This window comes from Staurois parvus, unplaced genomic scaffold, assembly GCF_062004578.1.
Source record: "Staurois parvus isolate SC_StPar_1 unplaced genomic scaffold, SC_StPar_1.0 ptg000012l, whole genome shotgun sequence".
In the NCBI taxonomy this organism is placed as follows: Eukaryota; Metazoa; Chordata; class Amphibia; order Anura; family Ranidae; genus Staurois; species Staurois parvus.
This window is the reverse complement of record NW_028317808.1, coordinates 10,825,492-10,839,118: the sequence shown is the minus strand read 5'-3', so window position 1 is coordinate 10,839,118 and position 13,627 is coordinate 10,825,492. Positions and strand designations below refer to the sequence as shown.

At 37.8% G+C, this 13,627-nt stretch overlaps 1 protein-coding gene across 4 annotated transcripts in view; it reads left to right on the top strand.

Annotated features, from left to right (window-relative positions):
* Nucleotides 1-13,627, top strand: part of BNC2 (basonuclin zinc finger protein 2) — an 823,285-nt gene that overhangs the window by 769,443 nt on the left and 40,215 nt on the right. The gene's annotated exons all lie outside the window — the stretch shown is intronic.

The following is a 13,627-nucleotide window of genomic DNA, read 5'->3' as shown; positions in this document are numbered from 1 at the left end:
GCCCCTGTGTCCTTGCCCAAACTCAAAAAAGCCTATGAAAAAGGTACCAGGGGCATCTCATGGGGCCCCCTACTGACCTCGGGCAGTGCCAGAGTTTCCAAATGGTCAGTCCGCCCCTGGGTACACAAGAGTATACAACTCACCAAACTGCAATCTACAGTATAGCACAGTAAGGTACTATGTAGCACTACATAGCACAGTGTAGCACTTTATAGAACTGTATAGCACAGGACAGCACTGTATAGCACAGTATAACGCAATACAGCAGCATATAGCACTGTATAGCAATGTATCTCTCCCTGCACACATTTGTTAGCGTTTCCTAAACAGTTCCAACAGAGACAATATAGCCTCTGGGAGTCTATTCTTTTATAGTAAGGAAGATGGATTTTCTATTATTTCAGAGTGTTCGCTCTCAGGGACCCACCTGAAAAGGGACAAGGGTTATGCAGTGCATTATGGGCTCAGATGAAAATTTTAATAAACTCTGAGTTTTACAAAACTGTGAGATCTATATCAAGCCCTAGGGTGGTCCAAACCCAGACTTCATCCCCACGTGGGATCTGTGGACACATGGAATGTCAGTATTTCATTGGCAATTTTAGAAAATTGTAGAAGATGTGCCTATGGTTCCACAATTGTCAAAAGTGCATTTTGAACATTTGTTGGTGAATCTTATTGTTATTTCAAAAGCATTATGCATAGTAAGAATAACAGAGCAAAATATATAATTAAAAAGAAGCTATTCTTTTACCCTATCAAACCCATACCCCCCCCCGCTGTTAATACTCAATGAAAAAAAGCACTGTGCAAGCTTCAAGTCAGTCTGGAAGTCTGGTTGGAGCTTACACTGGGCCAAAGCCTTTCCTCTTGCCTTCATGTGACAACACTTGGGTCTGGTAATTGGCTGTTCAGCTTTGAATTGTTGGAGAAAAAGAAAAGAATTACATCCCCTGGTATTTTTGCAAGTACCTGGGTGAAGAGCAGAGTATTGTGGCAAGTAAGTGAACCTGCTGCTTTGCTCTGCAAGGATATAGATGTACTTGAATACTCGTACTAGCTTGTTAACTGTATTACTTTTGCTTGCAGAGTAGAATCAGATTTTAACTGAACAATGCCTTGGAATAGTATTGACATAAGCAAATAATTAAATAAATTCATCTGTGTCTATAGTTTATGCAAGGAAGCAGCTTCTTTCCTTTTAACCTGCTTTAATGGTGTCCAGTGCTTTGGCCACATGTAATATCTGATATATGTATAGCCAAAAAAAATATTTGTTTTAGAATTCCTGACATGGTTTTATTGCATGTTCAAGCTAGGTAGATTCCTCCTCTCTATTTGTCTTTGTTATAAATCACAAATTTTAGAGTTCACAACAAAATGTGAGAGAAAACCTTCTAAGGGGGCACCTGTTTTGATGACAACTGTCTTTCCGCTGGATTTCTTCACAGTTTGTGGAGATTTCCTCTCACTTCTAGTTGTGTCTTTAGGGTAAGAAGTCAAGATAAATTTCAGTGGGTCACAGAAAGCAAAGAATAAACAGATAGGGGAATAAGTAAAATTTTGGTTTATTCCATTTTAATGATATGAAATCTTATATAAAAATTATGCATAGTATGAATAACAGAGTAACATACATAAATCATTAAACCTATTCTCAAAGAAAAAAAGCACTGTGCAAGCTTCAAATCAGTCTGGAAGTCTGGTTGGAGCTTACACTGGATCGTTGCCTTTCCTCCTGCTATAATGATATGAAATCTTATGTTAAAGGAAAATTCCAGACAAAGTCCAGATTTCCTGTAGAATAGTTCCATAAAGATTAGAGCCTGTAGCTCTAATTTATAATATCCCCTGCTTTTGTGTAGTAGCTATCACTTTCATTGAACATTGATTGAGCACTGGATGCTTCACTCTAACTCACTTCTGATTTAATTTTCAACTTTTTTTGTGCATAATTTAGGCAGAACAAATTAATATATGAATATTATGTATACAAATCAGTAGTTCTGACTTTAGTGGATGCAAACTTGTTACATAACAGTGCAGTTGCAACCTTAGCATCTCTCTCAATAGATTTTTGTTAAGCTTGCAGAATATATAGGTAAATGTCACAGCACCTAGTCATTGTGCAGTGCTTATGTTATTCTCTCTGTATTTAAATGTATTACTACAAGTTGTTGTAGTATTAGATCATTATGTTTAATAGGAGAAACAAACGTATCCAACTAACTTGTACAAACACAGTTATAATAGGTTGAGTTCACTGGTATTGAATAGTAAATGTTGCCGAGATGCCACGTGTTTTCAACGGTACACGGTTAGATGTTGATAGGCATCTAAGCCATGCATGCCCATGGCTGCAATCAGTGCAGCCTGAATGGGAGCCCAAGCAGAGCTTCCATTCACTACTGCATTTGGGTTTCATTGAACCCTATAGGTAAAGTACACTTGAGCTTGACTGTTTTGCCAGATGGAGACATAAATATATACTGCTCAAAAAAATTAAAGGAGCACTTTGAAAATACATCAAATATCATACAGGTTATCTATACTGATATGGACTGTTAGGAACATATGGATACTCTATTGTTTGATGGAAATGAAAATTATCTACTTACAGAGTACTGAATTCAAAGACATCCTGAAAATTAAAGTGAAAAAATTATGCAGCAGGCTAGTCCATTTTGCTGAAATTTAATTTCACTTAAAATGGTAGTTTGTATGGCCCCCACGTGCCTGTATGCATGCCTGACAATGTCGGGGCATGCTCCTAATGAAACGATGCATGGTGTCCTGGGGTATTTCCTCCCAGAGCTGGACAAGGGCAGCACTGAGCTCCTGGACAGTCTGAGGTGCAGCCTGGTGGTGTTGGATGGACCAAAACATGATATCCCAGAGGTGTTCTATTGGATTTAGGTCAAGTGAACGTGGGGGCCATTCAATAGTATCAATTCCTTTATCCTCCAGGAACTGCCTGCATACTCTCGCCACATGAGGCCGGGCATTGTTGTGCACCAGTAGGAACCCAGGACCCACTGCACCAGTGTGGGGTCTGACAATGGGTCCAAGGATTTATCCCGATACCTAATGGCAGTCAGGGCGCCATTGTCTAGCCTGTAGAGGTCTGTGCGTCCCTCCATGGATATGCCTCCCCAGACCATCACTGACCCACCACTAAAATGGTCATGCTGAATGATGTTACAAGCATAATGTTCTCCACAGCTTCTCCAGACCCTTTCAAGTCTGTCACATGTGCTCAGGTTGAACCTGCTCTCATCTGTGAAAAGCACAGGGCACCAGTGGTAGACCTGCCAATTCTGGTGTTCAATGGCAAATGCCAATCGAGCTCTATGGTTCCGGGCAGTGAGCACAGAGCCCACTAGAGGATTTTGGGCCCTCAGGCCACCCTCATGAAGTCTGTTTCTGATTGTATGGTCAGAGACATTTACACCAGTGGCCTGCTGGAGGTCAATTTGTAGGGCTCTGACAGTGCTCATCCTGTTCCTCCTTGCTCAAAGGAGCAGATAACGGTCCTGCTGATAGGTTAAGGACATTCTACGGCCCTGCCCAGCTCTCCTAGAGTAACTGGAATCTCCTGGAATCTCCTCCATGCTCTTGAGACTGTTCTGGGAGACATAGCAACCCTTCTTGCAATAGTACATATTGATGTGCCATCCTGGAGGATTTGGATTGCCTGTACAACCTCTGTAGGGTCCATGTATCGCCTCACGCTACCAGTAGTGGCACTGACCCTAGCCAAAACTAGTGAAAAACTGTCAGAAAAGATGAGTTGGGAATAAAATGTCAGTGGCCTCCACCTGTAAAACCATTCCTGTTTTGGGTTTTGTCATATCTAGAGCTTCTGTTGTTAATTTCATTAACACCAAAGCAGCTGAAACTGATTAACAACCCCCTCTGCTACTTAACTGACCAGATCAATATCCCAGGAGTTTAATTCGCTCGATGCTATACTCTGATTATAAAGTGTTCCTTTAATTTTTTTGAGCAGTGTATAAGTAGGAACATATCAGAAACTTACCACTGTGCAATAAATGCTTATAGCAGTCGGTAGCTTGCTCTTGCACCTGTTCAAGCAGCACTGAGTGCAGCCTGGGGTTGGCTGGGCTTGGATTATATTGAGAAGCCTGTGTATAATTTTTTTTTAACTCAGTCATCAGTGTCAGCCTTTAAGTTAGTTCAGAAGCTAAATGCTTTTTTCTTAACTTCCCCTTCCTGAGTGGCCAGGGAGCCCACAAACTTATAAGCAGGCAGTATGCAAAAGACTACTTCTACTTTAGGTAGAGTTGCCTAAGCTTTCACATTGTGTGTCCTCCTTGTAAATCAGGGCAATGACATTACAATATGCAGGGAGAGATTTTGTAAAACTGAAGCTATAGTTGCTGTTTGCATTCTATAAGCTATCAGGTATAGTATTGAAACATCTAGAATGGGATCTAAGACAAAATAAATAGGCATGTATGTGCAGGAACAATACCTGATTTTGGTTTCTTATGTTAATTTATTAGGTTTATACCAATGACAGGGTTGCACTTCGTTTTATGTATTAGCTGGTGAAAGTAACAGCAGTTTTTGCTTATAAATTCTATATCATAGCATGCTATTTTCAGTCATAGCGTACACTGTTTTGCAATGTGCAGTATGTTTGCCATATTGAGGGTAAATGATGTAAAATATTTTGACAGGCTGTTGTTAAGAGTGAAAGCATTTTTATCTCCTTCAGATCTGCATTTACACTCAACAATACACTTTTGAATATGTTTGCCATGTCACAACTCAATGAAATAGAGCAACAGTTAGAGGTTGGCTGGGCTTGGATGATCCTGAGAAGCCTGTGTATATGTTTTTTTTTAACCCATCATATACATCGATATATATCCATCATTTTATATATATATATATATATATATATATATATATATATATATATTGATTTGCAGTAAAAATGTAGTCCTGAACACAATAATTTAATAGATAACCCATTAACAAAATATTATACATTTTAATGCTGCACAGATTATTTTGAAATATTTTTTTTATAATCCTATAAACCTCATAAAGTGTTTTATGCTTTTTTATCTTTTCTTTTATCTGTCAAATTTTATTTGATAACTAAACCTCTCCTTCAAGTAATGCAATGTGGAGGGTGTGGAGGGTTCCATCTCTGTATCACTCAGCAGAGTGACAATAGTGTTACTGTATTGCAGTACTGTATTATATGCCTGCATTATAGTTATCTAAATTTTAGTAGATACTAGGTAGTATTGAAAATAATCCTGAGATTGGAGCTAGGTTTCTGAAAGCAAGGGAGAGCTGCTGCCTTCACTCCCCCTGACTACTCACCTGAACATGGACATGCAGTCACTGTACACCTGCCATGGATGAAAAGCTCCACAAAAATAAAACCTCCTGTTGCATTCAGCAGGCAGTACCAACGCTGAACGTGACATATTCAAGTTAATAAGACTGCGGCTGGGATTTCTTCTAAATTAAACACAGACAGAAGTAGCATTTTTATTCTAGGATTAATAAATGTGTATATTCGAGTGCTAGGAAGATTCCAGCAAACGTAAATAGCATCATAGTTATTAAATCTGAACTCTGGGCATAAAATTTAGTTTACAAATATAGTGTTCCTCAAACCCCACAAAGAATGCAAATCAAATGCTTTTACAAATGAGCTATTACCTTGTCAAAGTAACAGAATAGTAACATGTAGTAAGGTAACATAGTAACGTCATGACTATGCTGCACATAGCCTGTACAGATATTAGCAATGTGAAAGGGACCTAGCAGACCCCCCCCCCATCATTACAGGCTGCCTTCAGAAAGCCACAGGAAGGGGGCGGATACAAGCCAGTCACCCTACACAAGAAGAGAGTACAACAGTGACTGGTCTTTACTACAAGTAGTGCACAAAGACAATGTTTCATACTATATTACTGCACAAATCTGGAAAAAAATACACAAAGCACACCAAGATTCAAGTAAGAATATACATACCTGTTTTATATAAACAATATTTGCTTATCACGAAGTTCAGCTTTTAGCCTTTCTGTTGTTATGTAACCATTTTAATTGAAGTGGAGCAATAGGTAACTACCTTACTTCAGGTATGTTTGCCAAATTTAACATAAACATTACAATACTTAGGTGTGGGGATCATGACATTTTGATAAAATACTTATTGGAAAAGTTTTGGAAATACTTTGTTGCAGCTCCTACTTTGTACTTATGCTACGCATTGGACTTTTCCTCTCTTGATGCAATAAGTATACCAAGTCTCATATAAAAAATGCTGAGTATTTTAGGAGTTGTGAGAATGTTATTATATTATAGTGTAGCATTTTTCTAGACAGACAATACAGTAAAATATACACAGATTTTTTTTTTGGAAGACTTGCACATCGTTATAAGGCGTTGCTGCATTCAGGTTGTTAGCACAGCAAGGGTAGGCAAGGAAGGAAAACAATTGAATTACACCTAGAATTTGCATCCAGTTTATGAAGACCTCCTGGGTTCCCAGGGATGCATTACTGACATCTACAACACCCTTCTGCTGCCAGGTTAACTGTCTCCTGGATACAACAGGTGTACTGGAATAAATTAGCATGGCATCTTGGATGAGCCACTGCATAATATTAACAGTGCAGGTGATGGTGTGAACAGAACATTACCTGCCTCTTGTTAGCACTTATTGGCCTCTCCTGTTTTGAGTTGATTCAGAAAACTGCCAAGATTCATTTGGTTATAAATCATTAATAGGTGTGTGTATATAAAGAAATAGAAAACAGAGGTTTGCCAATGAATTGCACTGTGATTACAGGCTCTTCTGATGTTTTTTTCTTTGTAAATGACACAGTGCTATTTGATAGGATGGAAATACTGAAATGTAGATACACTGGCAAAAGGAATAGTTTGGGATATTAGTTTCTAGGAAACATTGCTTAACATAATTGTTACCCACAGTCACCAATTTAGCCACTTCCCTGGGAATTAACCTTAACCACTAATTTACCACTTCCCTAAGAATACAATTTTCCTCTACTCCTCAACATCTTATATGATTTTGTTTGGGCGGTTGTACAAGTATCTCCCTTGGCAAAGGCTCCAAACACTGTACTACATCCAGAGACCTCTGCTTCCAGACATTTTGCTGTAATATAATAGAGACAAACAGGTAATCGGCATTTTATTAATATCTGTGGGCAGCACTTGTATTAGTAAAAGCATGTTGACATAGCAAGGGTTTCATATGGAGTATAACGTTCAAATGTTATATAAAATATACCACTTCATGTCAAAATTATTTGTTTTCTATATAACTATACATACAAGATATAAAAGGCTTATTATTTAAAGGGTAACTCAACTTTGTGGGAAAAAATAACAAATAAAAAAAAAATATATATAGCATCAAAAATTGCAACACAAGTCATTTTGGAATTGAATGTTAGCAATATTACCTTTCCTTTTCAGTCTGCAGCTCTGTAATTTTCTGTAAAATGCAATGCAATTTAGCAACCTGGAGGCATTCTGTACAAAGATGGTGTTCAGAAAGCCCCCCAAAAATGTCTTGCTTGTGTGAATGGCTTACTGGTTTTCCCACAAGTCCACACTAAGATGCAAGTATATTGTAGGCATCCTCTGCAACAAAAATTTCATTTTTGATAGGATACTCCAAAAGAGAAATCACGTCCTCATTAGAGCCCTGCAAGTGCAGCAGCTGTTTGATAAAGTCACTCCCATTCACATTCACTTTGCACATGGACACAAACAGTTATTTCTTCACAATAACAAAAGGTAGGAATCTGCAACAAAGTTTGTTAACATTTCTGCAATGTACATGGACCTTCCAGTGGGAAATGTTTCTCAAAAAAATGTAGAGTTACCCTCTAAAGTAGTAAATTGCTTTGCATTATAAGAAAAGCTATTTTTGCAAACAGTAAATTACCAAAATGCTAATTGGCTTAGTGATACATGGCACAGAGAGCTATAATTTGCTGTAACCCATAACACCAGTCTCAAAGCTCAGATTGAAGATGAAAGGTATAGTAGAAAGTCCTGCTCACTGTTAGGGCTCATTCTCACCATATCCAGTGCTACCTGTGTCAATCTGCAAAGATCAGTGCAGATTTACTTGCATTCTTTATCTTCTGTTCACACCTCAACTCATATCAATGCATCTCACCACTGCAATGCACAGAGTAAAATGAAATAAAGCTTTGAAAGATTTCAGAAAAGTTAAAAACAAAAAAGGAAGCAGTGCTTTGCCTTGCATCACTGCTACACTTTATATACCTGCCCATACACTAAATCGGACATTAGCTTGCACAGTAAAATGGCCCATTTAAGCTTGCAGGCTAGTGTAAACAAACCTTTTCGGGGGAATCCACCTTCAGTACAATGTTAGAAAGACCCTGTCGCCACATTTGAGTTCTGTTTTTGATTACTGCTGTGGAAAAGGCAAACATCATAGTCACTATTGGCCCTTCTGGTGATTCAAACTTTTCTGTTTTGAATATTTTAGTTACCAACACCGCTAATATGATACCAATATGACATTTCCTGTGTGCGGGATCTCTGTGTCTGCTTACTGTTACTCTCTGCTGGCCATTGGACCTCTAGATACAGTATATCCCTGCAGCACCTAGCACAGCCTTGTGATCAGGACCAGATTTGCCTTTAGGCCCAATAAGCCTATGCCAATAGGCAAAGCAACAGCTTAGTTATTATTCACACAGTTTTTCTTATCAGTAGATATACAGTCAGTTGAATTTTTTAGTTACCAACATTGCTAGTATGATACCAATATGACATTTCCTGTGTGTGGGATCTCTGTGTCTGCATACTGTTACTCTCTGCTGGCCATTGGACCTCTGGATACAGTATATCCCTGCAGCACCTAGCACAGCCTTGTGATCAGGACCAGATTTGCCTTTAGGCCCAGTAAGCCTATGCCAATAGGCAAAGCAACAGCTTAGTTATTATTCACACAGTTTTTCTTATCAGTAGATATACAGTCAGCATGTAGTTAAGTCAGACAAGCATTAGTAAAACAGAGCTATATACTTAAAAGCTCTAATGATAGAAATCCTTCCATGCTACCAATATGTAATTTGACAGTACAGTGGCTGTGCGCAAGTATGTGGTACACAGTGCATTACAAGAGTAATAGTTCTCAACACAGAAGGGAAAGCACTTCATAGAGCTTGTCACTTTTCTGCACCCTGCTAACAATGCTTTCAGCATGGTGCAAGGGCTTTTTACGGGACAGTAGGGTTTCTCAAAATCTAAATCACTGGTCTTGCCTCAGTAACATGTAATCAATATATTAAAATGACTGGCTCAGGTGATATGGAAACACTGACTGGTAGCAATAGTATCATTACATCATGATAGTAGATGGCATTGGACTTAGAACATCACATTGTTTTTGTAAGATGGCATTATTATAACATATAGCATTTTATAACATGGCAACGTTGTTGTTTGTTTTACCTTGACATTGCTGTAGCTTGACAACATGATACTACACTGTATATGCCAATGCGTAGAAATTACTATGCAATTGTGAGACCTTGTTCTACAATATTGCACAAGAAACCACGAAATCTGAGGCTGGCTCAGGTGATAAGCAAGTGTAGAAATGGGCCACCAACATAATTCATATGAGACTGGTTGGATTTAGCAATGCTGTTTTCTGTAAGCTCTATGAAGCATTTTAGACATAATGCTGGAATTATTAAATTTCAGGCTTTCAGTAAATGTTGAACAAAGTACACGCTATAACAGTGCAGGATGCATTTATAGAAATGAAGTGCAATGTATCTGTCCTTATCCATATGATAAAAGAAAAAACAGCCAGAAATTTTTTTATAAAGTTTGTGAAGGGACTGCCTTTATAACTGAGAAGTGCCTCATATACCTTGTTCGAAGTGACCTTAATTTGTTGCTTGGACTGAAAATGATATGCAAGGCAGAAACTTTCAGTAGAGGTTATCGGCTAGTAAGAAGGAGCGTCACAGAATCCCTTTAAAATGTCAAAAAATATCTCTTAAGTCATCATTAGAGTATACTTTTTCTTCTATTAGGTTGAAAGATAATGTATAATATTGATTTTACTCTGAAGACCTTTTACTTTAGACAGTCAAAAAGTGTCACCAAATACAAGTAGGCTGCTTTTTTTAAAAATCAATACAACAATCAATATTGTATACTGGCTACCAAGTCTGGTTGACTTGATCCAGAATTTAGTTTATTGTTTCCTGTTATTTAACAAATAATAGCATTTTATTTTTGTTTGATGTTGCTGATGTTGTCCCTGGAAAAGCTTTCCAAATAGGCCAGGGAGGTAGCAGCTCAACAAGGAAGGCACGAATTAGGCACATTTGCCCTATTTTGTCTTGGTATTATATCATTCTGAAGTCTGTCTTTTTTATTGCAACAACTTGACATTAGCACTCCAAGCTATATTAGCATCCATTTCAGCAGTTCAGTAATGGTATTAAAAAAACACTTAACTTCAACAGTGAATAGTCACATGACAGGGTTGTAAAAATCCACATTAAAAAATGTGCGTATTTGTCCTGACAAATCATTCTTTTTATATCATTTTGAAATGCTAAACTACGATGAGTGATTAGATATAAAATGCTCAAATAGGACATTTTAACATACTAAATGTATCGACATGAGAAAACACATTAAAGAAATTGTATCGTTGTCTATTTTCTCCATTTATATGCTTATTTAAATATCAGAAATGTATTCCTCCTTTAAAGGGAAACTATAATGTCACTGAGTGCCCATGTTGTGTTATTTTTGTAAAGTTTAACTGAAAGTATTTTTTTCCAAATGAGATATCCCTATTATTACTTGCCTGCCTTGCCATTTTTCATATACAAATTTGCAGCTACTCTTTTTGGTGACTGGCTATATGTCAAATGCAGCAGTGTTCATTATACAAGTTATATAGAATATGTTCTCCACAGTGAAAAAGAGCTAGGACGAGTTGTCAAACACATTCTATTTGCTGCAGGAATCACGGCATATGAGTTTAAGGGACTAATATGCAGGTATTCATAAAGACAGAAACAATTTATATTAAAGAGGAGGAACAGTTTTTTTCTTGTGTGTATATATATATATGGATAAGTATTACTGCTGGGTTTTTATTGCTAACAAAAGAAAGACATAGAAGACAGACTGACAGACTTGGATACTCTGAGGATGATTTACTAAAGGAGGAGTTGAGAATCTTTAATTATCCAATCATGTGATAAGCACTTCATCTGTACATAACCAGACATTAAAAGTGAGCAAGAATTTGATTTTTACATGATTGGATAATTAGAGTGAATAGTCACATAAGTTATTGGTGGAATATTCTCAACAAAGAAATCAACCTCATTGCCTATGAAAAAAGAGCAAAAGAAAAAGGATGTGTGTATTTACTTTTTTTAGCCCAGTTTTAGTCTGCTCTGGTCTGGTCACTTGATCTTGCAGTTCTGTCCTCCCTGTGTCAGTAAGCTGCTGCTGCAGGAGAGAGGGGAAAGTGCTAAAAATGGCTGGGCCTGGGAACCTATGGGTGACAGCACATCTCCCAGAATTCACAGCCCTTGTAAAGTGCTCCCTTACATAGGGCTTTAGGATCATGTGACCGCATCAGAGCAGATTGAATATAGGTACACAGATCTATTTTATACAGTTTAGGCAGGATAGGTAGGAAGAGGGGTGAGGGAAAATTTTTAAGAGTTATAGTTAACATTTTTGTGCACTTTAAATATTCCTACCAAGCAATAAAAAGGCACCGTGGAGTAAGTAATCATTTATTTTTCAAGACAGGAGAACTGGTGTCATTCAAGTCACTGTCTTAGCAGCTTACCTCACTCTATTCCCCTATCCTAGAACACCAGCTCTAGCTTTACTTTAGAGGCTAGAAAGATGGAAGTCTGTGAAGTCATTGCTGTGAGATGATGAAGGGTGAGCTGAACTGCTGAGAGGTGAATTTGAACAATGTCAGTGCTTTTGCTGTGAAATTTGAGAACTAAATGCTCCACAGTCTATGCAGCTATAGAGGTCAGTGAGGGCTTGTTTAAAAACTCATTTACTACTTGATAAAACATAACTATACACAACATGAAAAAGAAAAGTCCAATTATTCCTGCTAAATATACACATATAATAGCGCAATTCAACTTTCCTAAATATTGTTTCCTCTTTGAGATAATCACCTGGTAATACTGGCAGTCAATGGACCCTACACAAGGAAGGGAACAATGCTGCTTGACTTGCATCAAATTCACTTCAGCATAGTCACCCTCACCAGCTACATAGGGCTGCATCTTTATGTATGTTACGGAGAAGTACAGTATTATTAGCGTTATCATTGCTGATAACCCTCCTCTTTATTGCTAGTTAGTGCTGGCCATATAGTCAAACTGGGCTTGGAGGAAGTGACAAAGGGCACTCTTGGATCCCACCATTAGACTCCAGTGAGGGAAAACCACAGCACCCTCTGGCCATAGTCAAAAGGGCAACAAAGTGTATTATGTTACTCCTAGAAACAGGTATGTTAAAAATCAACATGGGGGTATTCTCATCCAGGCTTGGTGGGCTTGAAAAGCCCAAATTATTATCTGATTAGAGTCTTACTTTGAGAATATGTAGAAACTTGAGCGTTCATGGTCTGGCCACAGGTTCACCTTAATATAGCAGTGACCAGGACAGTTTGTTACTGTTAAAGAGGTTCTAACATTATATTTATTTGTTGAAACCCTTCCTAAGCATGGGTGAAAGCTACCCATAGATAAAATATTCTTGTCAACTGAGTTGACAAGGAAAGAAAAAAATGCATGCCTGTGGCCAATATATAAACACCATAGAGATTTCACCCTGCGAAAAATCAATCATCCCATATAAGTTTTTCTTGGCTCTCACTATTGGTAAGGGTGACACAAGAGGCCTCTATTTGTTGTATACACATGTCTATTACCACTACTTACATTTTATGGGTAACCTAAGATAACTTTACACATTAGGTGAAAGTTTTTTTGTCATGATCTAATGTTTATGATGCACATTTGGACACCAATGGCAGATGCTTATCAGGAGGATAATCTATCAGACAGGTTAGATAACATTGTCCAGTTTCTGTTTCTGCAGTGTGCTTTCCCTGCCCTGCTCCATATGTCTAAATATGAACAGTCGAGTAATGTGACCAGTTATCTTTAGTGGATTTCTGGCCAGAAAAATGCCTGAAAATGGTCAGATACTACCTGCATTTCTGACTACGATTTTAGGCTTGTGGCCAATTTTAGATCCCTCCTAGTGCCTGCTTATTTCAATGAGACTACCATTGTAAATCAAGAAAAAAGGAGGCAAAGAGACAATTGACAAGAATTAAGTATTTGCCTGTATTTCAAAACCCTGAAAGCATTATCCATCTATCATAAGGTAAATTATAACAAGACCTGCTGTACCTGCTATAGAAAAGCAAAAAAGGGTCTTTTGTGAACTGTGTGTATGTTTATGTAGTGGATCATGACTATATATCTACCTTAAAGGGAATAAATGATACATTTTACTGACTAAGTCAGCAAATTAT